The following is a 7,759-nucleotide window of genomic DNA, read 5'->3' on the forward strand; positions in this document are numbered from 1 at the left end:
GATCCAATTGGAGTACGCGCCGTACTCTTTAGGGAGTTCGGCTTCTGTCCATTCGGCAATGAAATCAGCCAGCACTTGCGACTTGATGGCTCATCGTGGTTTGTATGTTATGTCAAACAGGAGGAGCTCGATGGCCCATTTGGCAATCCGGCCCGTGGCATCGCGGTTGTTTATTATGTCGTTGAGTGGTACTTCAGAGGCCACCGTGATTGAACACTCTTGAAAGTAGCGTCATAATTTCCGAGATGCCATGAATACCGCGTATGCTATCTTTTGGTAATGTGGGTACCATGATTTGCATGGAGTGAGGACGGTAGATACATAGTATACCGGCTTTTGAAGTGGGAATTTATGTCCATCTGTCTCTCGTTCGACGACGAGCACTGCACTTACAACTTGGTGCATTGCCGCTATATATAATAGCATTGGTTCGCCGACATTTGGTGTGACACCCTCGATTCAATCGTGCACTAATCATACACGCAAATGTGTACGATCAAGATCAAGGACTCACGGGAAGATATCACAACACAACTCTAGACACAAATTAAAATAATACAAGCTTTATATTACAAGCCAGGGGCCTCGACTCGAATACATAAGCTCGAATACACAAGAGTCAGCTGAAGCAACAGTATCTAAGTACATACATGAGTTAGACAAGCTTGCCTTAATAAGGCCAGCACAAAAGCATCTACGATCGAAAAGGCAAGGCCTCCTGCCTGGGAGCCTCCTAACTACTCCTGGTCGTCGGCGGCCTCCACGTAGTAGTAAGCATCGGCGGTGGCATCTGGCTCCTCGGCTCCGATATCTAGTTGCATCAACCGGAAAGAAGAAGAAAGGGGCAAAGGGGAAGCAAAGCAACCGTGAGTACTCATCCAAAGTACTCGCAAGCAAGGATCTACACTACATATGCAACATTATCAAAGGAAGGTTGTATATGTGGACTGGGCTGTAGAAATGCCAGAATAGAGAGAAGGCCTAGTCCTACCGAAGACTAGCATCTTCTGGAAACCACCATCTTGCAGCAACAGCAGGGAGTAGAGTAGCATAAAGTAAAGTAGTAGTAGTGTTATCAACCTCGGCCAGAGATCCTTTCTCGACTCCCTGCGAGAAAGCAATCCCAGAGCCATACTATCCAGTTATCATCACAATCCATTTCTCATCACAAGTATCTAGTTCTAGTTGTATCGATCGGGATACAACTCCAAGTGTCTGTTACCGTAGGACAGGCTATCGATAGATGTTTTCTTCCCTGTAGGGGTGCACCAACTTACCCACCACGCTCGATTAACTCCGGCCAGACACACTTTCCTGGGTCATGCCCGGCCTCGGCCAAACAATAAGCCACAACCCGACCTAGACTTAATAGAGAGGTCAGCACGCCGGACTAAACCTATGCCCCCAGGGGTCATGGGCCATCTCCCTGGGAACTCCTGCACGTTGCGAACGCGGCCGGTGAGCAGACCTAGCTACCTCCTTCAACAAGGCAGGCGCTTAAGCAGTCCAACATGGCGCGCGCCGCTCAGTCGCTGACGTCTATTAAGCTTCGGCTGATGCATACGACGCAGAACGCCCATACTATGCACACGTGATGGTTAGTGCTATCAGGCCAGAGGCCCCTCGGATCAAATATCCAAATCGTAGTGGATTAGGAACGCGCGGTAACGAGCAGAGACTCACGATCGATGTGACCCCGTCGCCCCGTCTCGAGTACTTGCGGCAAGGGTTAAGAATGCCCGGCCACGCCTCGTAATTATCTCGCGGGCACCCTCCAGGTCAACCCGTCTCCACATCACTCGCAATTAAGCTCGCGCGGGTACCCCTCAGGGTCGACCCGTCTTTCCAAGTAACAGGGGTAAAGTCCAAGTATCCGGGTGTCCAAACATCAAGGGGAAAACCCGAGGAATCACTCCCGATGAATTCCACTTGATGTAATCATCAAGGTGAACGTAAGAGGATCCACCCTCGAGGTTCACACTTGAGGGGTTGCATGACAAAGCCGTATCGGCAGTGGTTAAGGAGGAAATCACCATCGATGACCACGACCGAATAGCTACACTACAGGTCAACAACAGAAGTGCTAAAGAGGTCTCACCCTCGGCACTCGATAGTAACCCAGTAGTGTCGAGCAACTAAGGGGAAAGTGATGTGCGGTGTCGGGGCCTTGTCTTCGATCCTGTTGATCGGGTCTTCGATGATGAAGCAGGGGCAACAGGGACAAGGTGGGGGTCACTGATGTATCACTAACCAACCTATACTAAGCAGTTTAGAATAAGCAGGTAGGTAACAATAAGCAGGTTACAAAAGAAGGCTATGCATCAGAATAGGAGCAAACAATAACAGTAGCAAAATCTAATGCAAGCATGAGAGAATGGAATGGGCGATATCGGGATGATCAAAGGGGGGCTTGCCTGGTTGCTCTGGCAAGGAGGGGTCGTCGTCGACGTAGTCGATCACCGGGGCATCATCGGCCTCGGGGTCTACCAGAGAGAAGAGGGGGAAGAAACAATAAATACAATGCAAACAGATGCATAACGATGCATCACATAACAAGTAACGATGTCAGGTGTGCCCTAACGCAGTAGGAGGTGATACCGGCTAAGGGAGAAAACATCCGGGAAAGATTTCCCGAAGTTTGGCATTTTCGGGTGGACGAACCGAAGTGGGAAGGTTGCATGTTCGCTATGCTGGGGACGCGTGGCTGACAAACGGACTACGTATTCGGATTCGCCTCATCGTTCTGAGCAACTTTCATGTACAAAGTATTTTCATCCGAGCTACGGATTAATTTCTATGATTTTAGAAAGTTTAAAATAATTTTCTATATTCACAGAATTCTTTTAATTCGAAAATAAAATAGCAAAATACTTTTGTCACATAGTGCTCTTCTAGCCGTAGCGTATGACAGTGGGACCAGTGGGGTTGGGTTGACCTAGTCAAAAGTTGACTAGTCAACATATGAACCGTGTAGGGGCCACATGTCATTGACTTTGACTTTTCCGAAAAATTATTTTTCTTTAAACTAACCATGGGTCCACATGTCATCTACTATTGGACTAATTAACTAGTACTACTAATTAGACTAACTAACTAAATTAGTCACTAAGCTAGTATTTGGGCCGGCCACGCACACACAGAACACACACTCACGCGCACACACACTACGCTGCACAACACCACGGCCATGGCAAAGCAATGAGCAGCAGCAGAAGTAAGAGCAGCGGCGCCAGCTAAGTAGCAGCAAGGCAGTAGCAAAGGAGCAGAGCAGCGGCACGCAAGGAGCAGTGCACAGCGGGCAACAGCATCAGTACGAGCAGCAGCGACAGGGAGCAGCAAGGCAGCGGAGCTGCTGCGGCTGCAAGCAGCAGAGCAGCTGAGGCACGGGAGCTCGGGCGAGGGCGCGGTCAGGGGCGGCCGAGCGTGTGCGTGGGCTCGGCCGGGGCGCGCACGGGGCGGCCCGGGTGTGCGTCGCGGGCGCGGTGAGCACGGTGCAAGCAGGCAGCAGGGCGCGTACAGCACGGGTACGGCCATGGACGAGCATAAGGCGACGACTACGGTGACGTATCAAATGGGGAAAGGAGGGGAATCGACAGAGGAGCTCACCGCGGAGCTTGTGGACGTGGTCAAGGAGCGCAGGGGTGGCCGGACACGAAGAACTCGACGACGAGATGCGGCGGCCGTGGGCGAAGACGACGGCGATGGCGAGCGTACGGGGCCTCCCAGCTCGGGCCCTTATGCGAGGGCAAAGGAGACGACAATGGAGGGGCTCCTGGATGTCTTGGTGCGGCGAGGGGAGGCCGGTGGCCGCGGGATCGACGAGGCCATGGCGACAGGGCTGCGGGTGCGGGTGCGGGCGAGGGAGAAGAGGGTGAGGGGAAATGGTCTAGGGTTTCGGCCGTGGGGGTCAGGGCTCGGCCTAATGCTTCATGGGGACCAGGGGATGCTCGACACGCACCATGGTGTGACCATGGCCGGTTGGATTGGCCTCCATGATCCCCTGTCTCCTGTACACAGGTGGGAGGAGAGCTGGAGGTGGGTTGGGCCAGCCATTTGGCTATATGGGCCAAGGTGCCTAGTAGATTAGGTCCTCTTTCCACTTTCTCTTTTCTCTTTTCTGTATTTCAGTTAGCCACTGTTCGTATTTATTTTAGTGACAAAAATGAATTTAATCAAACTTGAAATTTGGCACACAATTCGAGAAACACATTGTGGTGTTGCATAAAAAGTTTTAGAGCCAACTGAATTGTTCAAGTATTTTTAGAAATTGAATAGGTCAATTAATATGCTGCTGGACCACTTTATATTTCCCTAGGGATTAAATGGTGAGCCAAATGATGTTGATTTCTACATGATAAATATCTAGTGAATATTTTCAACCCAAGGAACATTTTTGTTTTGACATTTTGAAAACTTTAAAACTTGACTTTAATTTAAATTTGAAATTGAACTGGGTGGAATCAAAGGGGGATTTAGCCACAATTAAAATGATGACATGGCACCATTAACATGGGATTACGGTAGCTTAATTATTCGGGCGTCACATTTGGCACGGCCAAGATTGGTTTGGTGGCCAGGATGGCTTTTATGTCTTCCAATCTGGTCGTGGCTGCGTCAGTCCACTCGAAGTGTTTGGTGCGCCGAAGAAGGCGATAAAGTGGGAGTGCCTTTTCTCCTAATCGGGAAATAAAGCGGCTTAGGGCCGCCACACATCCAGTTAACTTTTGGATTTGCTTGAGGTCGATTGGTGTAGCCAACTGCGACAGGGCTGGGATTTTAGCCGGATTTGCTTCAATTCCTGTACTGGAGACGATGAAGCCCAGGAGCTTTCCGGCGGGTACGCCGAAAACGCATTTTTCCGGATTGAGCTTAATGTCGTATGTTCGGAGATTGTCGAACGTGAGCCTCAAGTCATCTATTAAGGAGTCGACGTGTCTGGTTTTAATGACCACATCGTCTACGTATGCCTCCACTGTCTTGCCGATCTACTTTTCCAACATGTCTGAATCATGCGCTGATATGTTGCGCCGGCGTTTTTGAGCCCGAAGGGCATTGTGTTAAAACAGAAGGGGTCGTATGGAGTGATAAATGCCGTTGCGGCTTGATCGGACTCCGCCATCTTAATCTGGTGGTAACCGGAGTATGCGTCGAGGAAGCACAATGATTCGTGTCCTGCAGTAGCGTCGATGATTTGATCGATGCGAGGGAGAGGGAAAGGGATCCTTTGGGCAAGCCTTATTAAGGTCCTTGAAGTCGACGCATAGGCGCCATGATTTGTCCTTCTTTGGTACCGTCACCAGGTTGGCTAGCCAGTCCGGATGTTTTATTTCTCTAATGAATCCGGCCTCCAGTAGCTTGGCTAGCTCCTCTCCCATGACTTGTCGCTTAGGTTCAGAGAAACACCGAAGATCCTGCTTGACCGGCTTGAATCCTTTTAGAACATTAAGGCTATGCTCGGCCAATCTACGTGGGATTCCTGGCATGTCTGAAGGATGCCACGCGAATATGTCCCAATTCTCGCGTAGAAACTCCCGTAGTGTGGCGTCTACAACGGGGTTTAACTATGCCCCGATGGATGTTGTTTTTGTGTGATCCATTGGATGGACTTGGAATTTGACTATTTCGTCCGCTGGTTTAAAGGAGGTGGACTTGGATCTTTTGTCTAGTATCACGTCGTCCCTGTCCACTGTAGAGCGCAGCGCGGTTAACTCCTCTGCCACAAGGGCTTCGGATAGTGCCTCGAGGGCCAGTGCGGCTGTTTTGTTCTTGGCGCGGAGTGCTATGTCCGGATCACTAGCTAGAGTGATGATTCCATTGGGTCCAGGCATTTTGAGCTTCATGTACCCGTAATGGGGTATGGCTTGGAAAATTGTGAATGCCTCCCGCCCCAGAAGGGTGTGGTATCTGCTACTGAACGGGGCCACTTGGAATGTGATTTCTTCGGACCTGTAATTCTCCGGAGTGCCAAATACCACATCTAGTGTGATTTTCCCAGCGCAACGTGCCTCCCGACTAGGGATAATTCCTCGAAAGGTCGTGCTGCTTTGCTCTATACGGTTGTTGTCTATTCCCATTTTTTGAAGGGTCTCCTCATAAATGAGTTTTAATCCGCTGCTGCCGTTCATGAGCACTTTAGTGAACCGAAAACCGTCCACAATTGGACTGAGGACCAAAGCAGCTGGTGCTCGGGTTGTTTGGAATTGAGGTTCGTCACTGTCATTGAAGGTGATAGTCGTGTCGCTCCATGAATTTGTTGCTGCCACGTGGCAGACTTCGGCAAGGCTTCGGAGTACTCGCTTACGCCTATTATTTCAGGCGAAGGTCTCGAAGAATGTTAGTATTGTATTGTGATCCCTGGGGAGGTGTTCTGGGGTGTTTTGGATGAGGAGATCCTCACCGCTTTTGGCCACCTGCCGGAGTACCCAACATGCTCTAAGGTTGTGTGTTGGTATGGCATCCGTTGTACTATGAATTTTGCAAGGCCTGTTAAGCCATCCCTCCAATACGGTTCCACGCCCTGTAGTGGGCTTTTATTTCTTTATAATTGAGTCGGGTGACTTATGAGAGTGCACCCTCTTAGTTCGGACTGGGGGTTTTGTCAGGGTCGGATTATCCCAAAATTGTGTTTAGGTTTTCTAGGCGCTTTCCATCGCGCAATATTTCCGTACTATGGCCGCCAAGTCGGCGAAGTGTGCAATGTCGTGGCGACTTATGGCGTTGAGGATCCCCTTGTCTGTGCGATTGTTGCAAAAGAACGAAATTGCGTCTTCCTCGCGACAGTACTTGACCTTGTTCATTACAAGGAGGAATCTGGCCCAATAGTGATGTACTGTCTCTTGGGGCACTTGTCTAATGTGGGAAAGATCGTTCATATCTGGGTGGGTGGGTGGATTTAAGTCCGGACCTTGACCCAATCTGAGATCCCGGGGCAGGGGAGTTTCCGATCTTGGAAGTTCGGACTCCGGGATGTTGCTCCGCGGGTTCGGTATGCGACCTGACTCCAGGTTCAGGGTGAGGGAGATGTCCTCCCGTGAGCGAGTATCCGACTCGGAGAGCTCGAGAATCCGGACATAGTTCATCCTCAGGATAGAGGGAGAATCGCCGCGTTTCTCCTCCACCACCGCTATTTGATGGGTGACCGGCGGAGAGTTAATCTCCCTTTGGTCGGGTTTAAGCCCGATATGATCATAGTCTGTAGCGACTCCCAAAGCGGCGATGCGATCCAAGAGCTCGTTCAAAGAGGAGAGCTCCATTGGATCCATCTTCTCGGCGAATTTTCAGCCGATGTGGAGGCTATTTTCGATGACCCGAGAAGACATCGTCGGCACAACGGCCGAGCGGGCGGTCATGACGAAGCCGCCTAGCCGGAGAGTTTGGCCTACAGCCAGGGCTCCCCCAGAAGTGATGTTGTCCTTGACGACGAGACGAGCCATCCCCGCTTATGATGACGGCACAGTGGAACTCTCAATGAAAGCACCAATGTCGGTGTTAAAACCGGCGGATCTCGGGTAGGGGGTCTCGAACTGTGCATCTAAGGCGGATGGTAACAGGAGGCAGGGGACATGATGTTTACCCAGGTTCAGGCCCTCTTGATGGAGGTAATACCCTACGTCCTGCTTGTTTGTTCTTGATGATATGAGTATTACAAGAGTTGATCTACCATGAGATCGTAGAGGCTCAACCTAGAAGCTAGCCTATGGTATGATTGTATCTTGTCCTACGGACTAAACCCTCCGGTTTATATAGACACCGGAGGGGG

This window comes from Triticum aestivum, chromosome 3A (assembly GCF_018294505.1).
Source record: "Triticum aestivum cultivar Chinese Spring chromosome 3A, IWGSC CS RefSeq v2.1, whole genome shotgun sequence".
Taxonomy (NCBI): domain Eukaryota; kingdom Viridiplantae; phylum Streptophyta; class Magnoliopsida; order Poales; family Poaceae; genus Triticum; species Triticum aestivum.